This window comes from Mus caroli, chromosome 13 (assembly GCF_900094665.2).
Source record: "Mus caroli chromosome 13, CAROLI_EIJ_v1.1, whole genome shotgun sequence".
Classification (NCBI taxonomy): Eukaryota; Metazoa; Chordata; class Mammalia; order Rodentia; family Muridae; genus Mus; species Mus caroli.
Window position 1 is genome coordinate 15,536,042 of NC_034582.1, and position 11,692 is coordinate 15,547,733.

The 11,692-nt window shown below is 41.0% G+C and overlaps 1 protein-coding gene across 5 annotated transcripts in view; it reads left to right on the forward strand.

Annotated features, from left to right (window-relative positions):
- Positions 1 to 11,692, forward strand: part of Elmo1 (engulfment and cell motility 1) — a 510,385-nt gene that overhangs the window by 134,898 nt on the left and 363,795 nt on the right. The window contains exon 1 of one of the 5 annotated variants that reach the window (XM_029468424.1): positions 9,455 to 9,527. The exons of the other annotated variants lie outside the window; for them this stretch is intronic. The gene's annotated coding sequence lies outside the window, so the exon portion shown is untranslated. Of the gene's footprint in view, positions 1 to 9,454; positions 9,528 to 11,692 lie in introns of those variants that run through there. 5 annotated transcript variants of the gene reach the window in all.

Sequence of the window (11,692 nt, forward strand, 5' to 3'; positions counted from 1 at the left end):
CCCCCCACCCCAAGTTTCAAACTTTTGTTGTTGTTGTTTTGTTTTGTTTTGTTTTTCAAGACAGGGTTTCTCTGTGTGGCCCTGGCTGTCCTGGAACTCACTCTGTAGACCAGGCTGGCCTCGAACTCAGAAATCCACCTGCCTCTGCCTCCCGTGTGCTGTGATTAAAGGCGTGCGCCGCCACACCCGGCTAAGTTTGAAACTTTTAATTGGGCCAAATATAGCAAAAGTATATAAAATGGAATAGCAGACACCCTCACATTACCACCTAGATGATAATAATTCTTAGCACTTTGGCTACTGCCACAGCTCTGCCTCATCATTTTTCCAGTTTGTTCCTTTGTTTTCCCTCCACTGAAGTAAATGCTAGTCTGAAGGCAGTGGGCATTCTCCTGAATCTTTGATAGGGCTTCTGCATATCTCTATGTTCATATATAATATACTGTACTGCTTAATGTTCAAAACTTAAAATAATTGGGAAAGGGAGGCTGGGGAGATGTCGCAGCAATGAAGAGCACCCACTGCTCCTCTAGAAGACCTGGTTTTAGCTCCCTAAATTCATATGTTGGTTTGCAATTTTAACTCCAATTCCAGGGGATTGACATCTTCTTCTGGGCTCTGCCGATACTGTACAGACACGATGCACACACATACATTCAAGCAAAACATTCTCATACAGAAAAGAACAATAAATATTTTTTTAAAAAAGTAAATAATTGCTATTTCTTGAAAGTAACCATTTACAATTGAATTTTTTTCATTGGGTATTTTTTTTTTTTTTACAAAGTATGGTGTCCTATGGCACACACAAAGCAGTGGCCATGACAATTTTCTAACAAATAGTCAGTTGCTTCCTTGCTTTTGTTGGTGCTGTGCTATCAATACGTTTGTGTGGAACCATTTAAAAGTTTTTCTAGATTAGAATACAGACACGTACTGGGTCAACTACAACATGGAGTGCTACCAGGTTTTGTGGGTCTACTAGCCACACCCTCATACTGCAAGTTTCTATTCCCTGATATGAACTAGTGTGGTATGTCTTCTGCTGTCCTAAGCCAGCTGGATAGGGGTGCCACGGGACTTTTTGTGGCATTAACTTGCATTTACCCAACTGCTGAGGCTGGGCATATTTTCTCTTATTTATTTTCTACTCAGAGTTCACTTCTAAGATGACCAGTACAGTCTTTGTCCATTTGTGGTCTGCGAGTGCTGGTCTTAAGGAGTTGACTATGGTGTTTCCAAATATACCTTTATATAAATATTTTCACATTATATTCTTGATTCATTTTCCGTTGTCATTTGGCTTCAGTATTTTCAAAGCACTTTCTTTTTTTCACGTACTTTAAAGTTATTCTCTTACATTTTCTTTCACTAATTTGAAAGTTTTAATTTTCATATAAGTCATTAATCCAGTTAGACACTGTATCATAAGATACATGTGTGTGCATGAAGGAGGCTGGGATCCACTTTAATTCCTTTGAATGGAGACAGTCAATCATCTTAGCATTGTTTATTGGGATATTTTTTGTCTACCTCATCCTGCACTTGGCTTGCCTTGTCCCTGGTGCAGCTTATCATGTTTTTGTGATCAGGGGCCCCTACACCTCTGTGCTTTGTTCTATTACCAGGTAGCTTTGACTGCTTGCAACTTCGTAACATGACTTTTTTTCTACGGGGTGGAATCCACTTCTGGGGCCTCTCCTCACAACCCCACTCCTTTACTCTTCTCCTCTTCCTTCTCTTCATTCTTCTCATAGCAAATCAGCTTTCTTAGTCCTTTATTCTACCATATACACTTTAACAGTTGCTTGCCAAATCCCATGAGTATTTTGCTTAAAATAGAATTTTAATGTATGGCTTAACTTTTTGTGGAGATTGCTTTCTTGAGGTAATTGACTATATCTCCCATTAGAACATTAGAACATTGATTAATAAAGCTTTATCATTTTTTCCTTAAAGGTTTTGTATATATTGCTTGGCTAGCTCATACTTTTGTAGTCTTCGTAAATAGTACCTTTCTTAGCTCTTAGTGTACCATTTGCTGAGTGTTTTCTCACATAAAAAAAAATACTTGTAAGCCTACATTCTGCAAAGATAGAAATATTTTGTGAATCCAATTCCCCCTTTGCATATATTAATAAAAAGAAGTATCAAAGAGATAAAGACATTGACTCAGGTTCTGTGGGGACAGCTAGCTATCTGAACATCCTAGGCTTTTACTCTATCTAAATCTTCCTATTTTGCTAGCATCTTTTCTTTTCAGATTAGTCGGTGTTTCTCTGATTCATACTACCTTGCTTAGCAGGATCTTTTTATAGTAAGAAACTCAAATCTCATTTCAGACCTTTCATGAACAAGGCATTTAATTTACTAAATAGATGTCCTTAATAACAATTAGCTAATTCATTTGGGCAGACACATTCATGGCAACGAATAAGTCTACTGAATAAATGTTTTCTCTGGTCGTTATCTTTAGTTAGGTTCTTAAGGAAAATGCCAATCCTAATTGAATTAGCTTATAAAAAACTTATTCACTGCATTAATAATACTCGTGTATATGTAGGGTCAAGGCCCCTTGAATGACAGACAGCTGTGAAGACTTGTCCTAGCACTCAGTGTGTATCTCCAGAGAAAAGAGGCAGTGTTCACATGCTATGCTGAATTCCACATGCATTTTATGGCTTTTTTAGTGGGCGTACAATTATTTTTCTTATTTGTAGTTAAGATATTACATTTTATTGTGTATACATCATTTTATTATTACTTTTGCTATGCAGCAATTATTCTTTTCATGGCTAAGTGGTACTTTGTATCTATGTCTGCTTATCCACTGAGCGGCACCTAGATGATTACTACCGTGGCTCCTGTTTATTGTGCTGCCCTAAGCACTAGAGTGCAGGTGTCTTTTCAGTATATCAGCTTCATTTCCTTTGGATATATACTCAGGAGTGAAATTACTGCTCCATATGGTAGTTCTATTTCTAGCCTTTTGAGAAGCTTCCAAACAATTTTCCATAATGTCTGCTCTAATATGACATCTCCACCAACAGTGTTGAAGTTCCCTCTGATTCACAGCCTCTGCAGCATTTGCCAGTTTCTGTCTTTTTAAAAATAGCTGTTGGAGAATCTGGGAATGGTGGCACACACCTTTAATCTTATACATGAAAGCAGAGGTAGAGAGATCTCTGTGAGCTTAAGGCTACCCTGCTCTACAAAGGAAGTTTCAGGACAGCCAGAGCTGTGTAGTAAGACTATTGTCTCAAAAAAAATTAAAAAAGATAAATAAGTGAGAGAAAGAAAGAAAGAAAGAAGAAAGAAAGAGAAAGAAAGAAAGGAAGGAAGGAAGGAAGAAAGAAAGAAAGAAAGAAAGAAAGAAAGAAAGAAAGAAAGAAAGAAAGAGAAAGAAAGAAAGAAAGGAAGGCGGGAGGGAGAAAGAATAAAAGAATGAAATAAAGAAGGAGGGAAGGAAAGAAAACAGCCTATTGATTAGTTAATTCCTTACTGTGATTTTGATGTGCATTTAAATATTAATACTTTTAAAACTGAGAGTATTTAATTCTTACTTTAAATGTGTCACTTCTAGTGTCTTCTGGAAATGCCCCTTTAGGTTCTAATTTCTCTTCTGGCTTCAGCAGAAGAGAGAAACGAAGGGAAGGAGGCTGGAGTGAAAGCCAGCATGCTCTCTGATGTGGATTCCCGGGCTGGTCGACTCTAGCTCTGAGTCTATATCCTTTTTCTCTGAATCATCTTTCTGGCTTCCTCTTATATAAGGGAGCTTTTCTTTAGGGCTGGAACAGGTGATTTTTCTGGGAACATATCTTGACAGAGCTTGAGGCTCAAAGCCCAGAAGTGGTAGATGTCTGGGGCACTTTGTAACTTCGCCCTGCAGAGTGTTGGAGCATGACTGCTTGTACTTGGGACTCACTGGAGAAGCATACATCAGTGGTGGGACAGTAGCTCTGTTTTCAATGATACCTGTGCTCAATAAAATAAAGATTCACTGCATCACTGAAGGCTATGGCTTAGGGAAGGGTTGGAGACTTCACTTGTGGGAGAAAGATTATTATTCTTGTCTTTTAAGTCTTTTAACTCTTGGCCTATGAGCTTCAGTTCTTTTTTTATTCTTTTAGTTGTATTTTGCCTCTTCTTTCAGGTTCTGCCATGATTAAAATATTTATTCTATTCACTGAAAAAGCATATACTGAGTATCTCTTAGGCTTTGGTGATGAACTAAACACAGAAGATACTCACTCTTCTCAAGCACATATTCCTGTGGGTGTAGAAAGCAGTAGTTTTTAGAAAATGAACAAAGTATTCATTTTTATTTAGAGTTGGCATAAGACAGTCATGTTGGTAGAGTATGATGTGTATTTCTATTTTAGTTTATTCTGAGAGCACTGCTGTGTACTATAGATTTAAGAATGGACCAAAATAAGATTTGACTAGCTTCAAGCTTACAATAAAGCAAATAGAAATGAAAGACTTATAGATGGATGTACCTGTTGTTGAGAGTTTCGGACTTACACGGCTCTTGGTTCTCTAACCACATGAGTCTCAAGAGACATTCTAATTATGCAGGGCTTCTGCTGCCAGGACATGTGCTGCCTGTAGCCCAGGCCTGTGCTCTGGGTCTGTGTTCTGCTTATGCCAACTCTGGAGCAACTTATATTCCCCTGGAAGGCCCTGACTATCCATCCTGGCCAAGATTGCCGTGAAGCACAAGGGGCTCTCTCTTTAAAAAGAACAAAAGGAAGCCAGATCATAGCACTGTAGAGCACAGAACAGGCAGTACTGAAGCCCTGAAGCATGAAAGAACTGGTGTGTTAGAGAACAAAAGGAAACGGGACATTGGGCTGGCGTGGGTGGGGTGTCAGACATGAGTGTAAATAGTGACTAGGGACACACTGGGTTGAGTCTTCTTAAATCATGGTAGGAATTTTGTAAGTATTACGGAGGGCCTTTATTTTAACCTGTTGTCTATGAACGTGAATGAAAATCAGCTTAAAATTACTCCATTAGGAAGGTACCCATCAAGTGATAAGCATCATATAAACAGCAGACGAGCCTTTGGAACCAGGAGGGACCAGAGCTCTCTCCTACTCTTATCTTATTACAGGAATCTTAAAAATATCACTCATGATCACTCTATTTTTTTAGAAGTCATACTTTACTAGCTCTTAGACCTAAAACCTACTTTTTTTTTTTTAACATCTCTGGGTTCAGAGGTCAGTATCTTAAGCCTATGAAACAAATCCATGCTGTTGTCTGTTTGTGCATGTTAAGATTCCCCATGCTTTGTGCCCCACAACACATAAAATACTGTCAGGCTCTTTATAAATGATGTCTGCACACCCCTTTGTTACTAAAGTAGAGCATGCACTACCATGAGACAATTTAAAAATATTCAAGTAGCCATTTGACTTGTTTACAAGCTTATAAGTTTTATTTTATGCACTCAAAAACATTGTTTCAGCATGAGATCCATGGATTGCAGATTCCTGAGACATCCAAGATCACAAAAGAAATGAAGGAGAGTCCCCATGTCTTAGGCAGGAGTTTCGAAGGAATGGGCTGACCTATGCTTGGTTACTCTGTTTGAAACTCATGCCTTCACCCATGGCAGTTCCTCCATCCTCAGGGTCTGTCGCCTAAACTGCCTCTGCTTTATGAATATAGCTGAGTACATGTATTGAGTATGTCAATCAGAGGTCTGGTTTAATCTAACAGTAGCGCTATGTAGTGTGATTGTGACTATCTTCATTTAGCACTTAGGGATGTTACACATGCGGTCATGCAGTCATGAAGTCATCACTTCGTACCTATGTTTTCTGCATTCATGGATCCGAACAACTTTCAAAGTACAATTCACGTAGGACCTTTCTCCCTTGTCTACATTCTCTATACAGTACAGTCCAACAGCCATTTTCAACACTGAATTATTATCATAAGTAGTCCTGATTTAAGGTATACAAGAGGGTGTGCAGAGGTAAGATACAAACGCTGTACCATTTTTAGCATGTGTCATGTGTCTAAAGGACATCCTCTATCATCCCACATGAATCAGGATGGTCACTCACAGACTTTGCCACGTGCCAATTCTGTGTAGGCCATTTTGCAACTAAGGTTCCTTCTTCTCACTTGCCTTCTAGGTTGTGTCAAGTAGACAATAAATTCTAACCAGGAGTGGACTGGGGAGTCGGCTCATCAGTTAGGAGCCCTGTATACTCTTCAAGGTGATTTGAGTTCAAGGGTATCCTATATCCTCTTCTGATCTCTGTCAGCCTCAGGCATGCATGTGATACATAGATATATATGCAAGCAAACCACCCACACACATAAAATAAGTAAAAGGATTAAAATGCAAACAACAATCAAACTAAGCAGCAAGCCATGCGTTTCCTGTGCCAGCCTTCTGTGTGCTAGGAATAGTGAATGCTCAGATGACAATGCTGCTATCACTAAAGCCAGGGCCCGAGTCAGGCCTCTCTGACACCATCGACTTGGCTCAACACAAGGAAGAATGCTCTAATGTTCAGAATTTCATCTGACAGTACACCAGCTCACACCTGGAAAATCTTCTTTTCCTGAGCTTTCCGTCATTTTCTTCCACAGCTTTCCAGTGTGAAGGATTGTATTGCATTTTCTGTCTGTAGACGTGTTGGCACTGGTGCTACCCAGAACAGGAAATGGAGTTGGTACTTTCCAAACTGTTAGAGTCCCTGTGATCACTGCTAATGTCACCGGAACTGGCCTTTTAGAATGCTTCTTCCAAGTGTGAGTTTCAATTTTCTAGATGTGGCTGAGGAACTTTGTGGGTTTCCTGGGAGTGCAGGTTCTAACTTGCCATCATAGCTCATTTAAACCATAGCCTGTGCCTTTTAGTTGAAGGTAGATTAAAGTTGATGGTATCATCTGGGGCTGACAATTAGGTCTCCATTTCTATGATATTAGACTGTTCCATGTTTGTATGGAGTTCATTTGGATTCTTCTGTCCTTAACCTTAATAATCACTCCCTTATAAAACGTGGGCAAGGCATTGTGTGCCAGGCATTCTTCTTATTGTCATCCTTCCCATGTAGCAGAAGAGGAACACATACATAAGGTCAACCCATGGAGCATCAGTATGTCTTCAGCATGTACACTTAGAGTTATACTCCAGTGTGGCTTGCCATCATTTCCGATATTCTCATGCAATAGAAAATCCTGTATTCTCAAGCATTAAACATTCCTCTACAGTAGTACTTTAGTGACCACATTACAGAACTAGTCTGCTTGGCTATCATTTCTTTAAATTTCTCTTTGTCCCAAGGAACATTTGGAAGACTTACTATACCAGTCAAATGTAATCAGGGTACAGAAAACATATCAATGGTGAACCAGTAGGAGTTCAATTTAGATAGGGGCCTACTAGTAAAAGCTGGGTAGTTAAGACTATCAGGGTGAAAGGGACTCTGAAGAGCCTAGACGGAATAGTTGCACAAAAGTGGCTGTGGCCCTTAGTCTTTGGAAGAAGATCTGCAGAAGCCTACACTCAGGAGTAAGCACCGCCCTTCCCTGTGTAGCTCTGGGAAGAGAGGCATCTCCAACAGCCCACCATTCACAGACTGGTCAGAGGAAAGCAATTTGAACAGTGGACCTGTGCTAGACCATAGAGCTGTTTTAATGCTGGAGGACTGGGTTGCAGAGCTTCTTAGAAGGGGTTTCTGGTAAGAGGTTGTCTAAGGGTTTAGGGGCATGCAAGATCTGATAGCATTCACATGAGATAATACTGGGGAGGAGGTCTTCATTGCCCTCTCCTGGTGAAGCATCACATTGCCCCCAGCCGGCCAAGGGAAAGGCTCAAGTACAGCTTCAGTGCCTAAAAGCAGGGCAAAGGTTTTGAGTTGAAACAAGAAGAAAATGACTAATCTGTGAAGGTTGGCCCTTACCTTCTTACTCTGCTTTAACTATGGGTATAGGAACATCTTTTATGAAAGATTACCTGCACCTTCAATTTTTCTTTAACATAAATCTTTGAATAGATGTTGAGTTTGAGCGTTTTAAAGGCTTTGTCAGATGTGACAAAATTCATACACCAAAAAAAAAAAAAAAAAAAAATGTGTCCTTGTTGACTGTCCTTCATGCCTCGTATGGAAGGAAAGGGATATTTGTTAATATCACGGAACCCACTGTCTATTCACTCTTGGGATCTTCTCCTCGAGTCTTGGATTGCACACTATGATAGAGAGAGGTGCTTAGGGCCTGTATCTCTGGGGTTGGAACCTGTACACAGTTGCTCAAGTTCTTTGTCCCCTGGCTTAGTTTTCTGAACTTTCCCCCTCCCAGTCTAATTCACTCATCTGACAGATTTATTTCTCTAAGATCCCTTCATCATATCAGTAATCCTGCTCAAGAGCCTTAAATATTTCCTCTCTGTTTGCTCTATTAAGAATAAGATAGAGAGTATTGATGTTTGGCACTGGGCCCTGTGCCTCCTTCTGCTGATAAGGAAACAAGCCGATTTAGCAGCTGGCCCAGGCCCAAGCTGGAGCTTCCTTCCTCTTAGTCCATTGTACCATCCAGACCGGGGTTGGTCCAGCTTCCTTGTCCCACCGCTGTTCTCCAGCACAGCACCTGTCCCCAGAGAGATTTGACTGACAGTTGACCTCACCATCTGGTGCTCGCACTTTGTCTTTGCTGGTGCCACTCACCCAGATGGAATGCTAACATTGTGTGATCTTCTTCATGTAGACACTGCCTGCACTCACTTAAGTATTTTCACAATCACATCTAGTCTCTATTAAGCAAATTACATTGGATAGCATTTCAGGAGGTTAGACGGGCAGGGTTTTGAAATACATTATACTTGAATTTAGGTCCAAGGCCCAGCACTGCCTGCTCTGTGAAAGTAAGTTTACTTTCCCACTTTGGGGCATTAGTAGATGTTGAAGAGTGCCTGTTCCTTTAAGACAAGCTTGTTTGTCTCCAGAAAAACATGTTGTTCTTTATCTCTGGCTTTACTCTTGATTAAAATACCAAAGGATATAGGCAGTCTCCTCCTGCCTGTTCAGCTATTCAGATTTGCTTGATCTAGGACACCTGTGGGCTGCTGGGAGCTGCTGCCTCCCCCATCCAATCCTTCTAGCCCAGATCTTACAGAAACTACTGACTGAGGATGTCAGTTCTGTGCGACCTTACCATCTCTCACTGTGGACTTCAGATCTTTTGAACCTAAACATCTCTGCCAATAGGCCTTGTTCCCTGTTGTGGTGTTTTCAGTTTTCAGACTTGAGAACTGGATATTAGACTGCAGGTGAAAGTATGAAAATAGAGACAACTGAGCATGACAAAGTGGAGGAAGAAACTGCCAAGGGCACCTTCACCGGGCAGAGGCGACAGCTGGCGTGGGAAGTGAGGCATCTCTGGAACATGTCCGTTGTAGGAAAAGGGCTACTTCTGCGGGCAGCCGTGGACGTACCTGCCTGCTAAGGGCCAAGCCTTCTAATACTGGCAGTGTCTGGATTTCCTGAGGTTCTCTGCTGTCTTTGGTAAGCAACAGATGAGGCACAAATTATGGTTTTGACCAGATGTAATTCTAGATTAGCCTAAGTAGAACATTGGTGTACTAAGGAAAATGGATTGTGGAGGAGATGATATGGCAGCAATGGCATGTCTCCTCAGGATCCTACCACCCAGGCCTCACAGCGGACGAGGGAGGAACTGACTGAGCGCTGACTGCAATGGCTGTGTGGGTAAACCCCCCAGCAGTGGTGGCTGCTTTCCCTCTGCTGCTTGTCGTTCTTTCCATGCAGTGTGTGCAGGCCCGGCAGGTCCCTGCAGAGACGGTCTTTCTGCCTCCTATCTCTTTTTTATTTTTGAGGAGGTGGTATGAGGGAGCCTGTTTACCGCAGCCAGTGTTACTTCGGGTTTCGAAGTGACTGTTCTAAATGTGTCTTATGATGGTCTGTTTTTCCTTTTGTAAAATTTAAATAATTTCTTTTTGTTGTTGTTGTTTTAACTGACACATAAAAACATAGTAGTTACATATGATTTTGATACTATATGATGTTTTGGTATGCTTTATAGATTGGGTGATGTTTGAATCAGGGTCAATAATCTATTCCCCCACCCTACCCCCTGCCCCCTCTGTGTGTGTGTATGTGTGTGTGTGTGTGTGTGTGAGTGTATGTGCATGTGCACATGTATGGGTACATGCCACATGTGCAGAAGTGTTTGTTTGTGTATATGTACCTGTGAGGAGAGACCAGAGGTCGGCCTTGAGTGTCAATCCTCACTAGACATTTACCACCTCTATTTTTTTGCAGGCCATTTGCTGGCCTGGGCCTTATTAATATGCTAGACTGACCAGCCAGCAGTGCCTAGTGACTCACTAGTGTCTATCTCCCAAGTATTGCATTACAGGTAAAGGCTACTACTACTGACTTTTCTGCATAGGCATAGGGATTGAACTGAGGTTCTCATGCTTGCCAAGGGGTAGTTTACTGACAGAACTGTCTCCTTAGCTCCTACACAATCGCTCTCCTCAGATACTCATCATCTCTGAATGCTGACAATGTGTAAATCCCCTTTCCTAGGTCTTTGAGATGCACAGTATAGAACAGTTATGTAGCCTCCCTGTGGAGAACTTCAACTCTCCTAGCTTGCACACAGCCATGGCTTAGCGCCGCTTTAGCAACCTTGTTTTACTCCTTCCCTCACTCTCTTGCTTTCCCTCTTCACGGCCTCAGGGCACCACCATTTCCACCTTCCATGAGACCTGCCTGTCTGTATCTCACATCTGAATGGGGTCATGTGGGAGTTGTCATTCTGCGCCTCGTTCATTTCCCTTGCTGTAATGACTTTGGTTCTCTTCTTGTTTAAACTAATACAGTTCCATTTCTCCTGACTGATTGGTCTTCCATTGTATTGCTGTGTCCATTCATCACTTGATGGGTATATAGGCTGCTTCCATGTTTGGCTACCAAGAATGTCACTACAGGAAAAATCCGAGTTTAGATGTTTTTTACACTCAGTGACTTCATTGTTTATGTTTATATGCTAGGCTCTAAGGGAGATGTTCTTCCCAGTTTCTGAGAAACTTCTGTTAATATAGCTATACTAGTTACCAGTTGTGTGTAGTGTTTCATGTTTGTCTAATTATTAACTGCTCTTCAGTTTAGTTTTTAAGAACTATTTATTTATTTTGTTTTTTAAAATATTTTATTTTTATTTATTATGTGTAAGCACACTGTAGCTGTCTTCAGACAGTTCGGATACTCCAGAAGAGGGCATCAGATTTTTGTTACGGGTGGTTGTGAGCCACCATGTGTTTGCTGGGATTTGAACTCAGGACCTTTGGAAGAGCAGTCGGCACTCTTAACCGCTGAGCCATCTCACCAGCCCAAACTCTTTATTTGTTTGTTTGTTTGTTTGTTTGTTTTGCTGCAGGGCTTCTCTGTCTAGACCCCGCTGTAGTAGAGTTCATGTTGTAGAAGATACTGACCTCGAACTCAGAGATCCATGTTCCTCTGCCTCTTGAGTGTTGGCATTAAATGTGTGTCACCATGTTTGGCTAGTTTTTTTTTTTTTTTTTTTTTATGTTCAGTATTATTAGAGGTTTGATTAGTATATTACTGGGTTTTGATTTAAATTTTCTAAGATGATTAGTTATGCTGAGAATTTGGAAATGACTTCATAGCACCATCAAGACCAG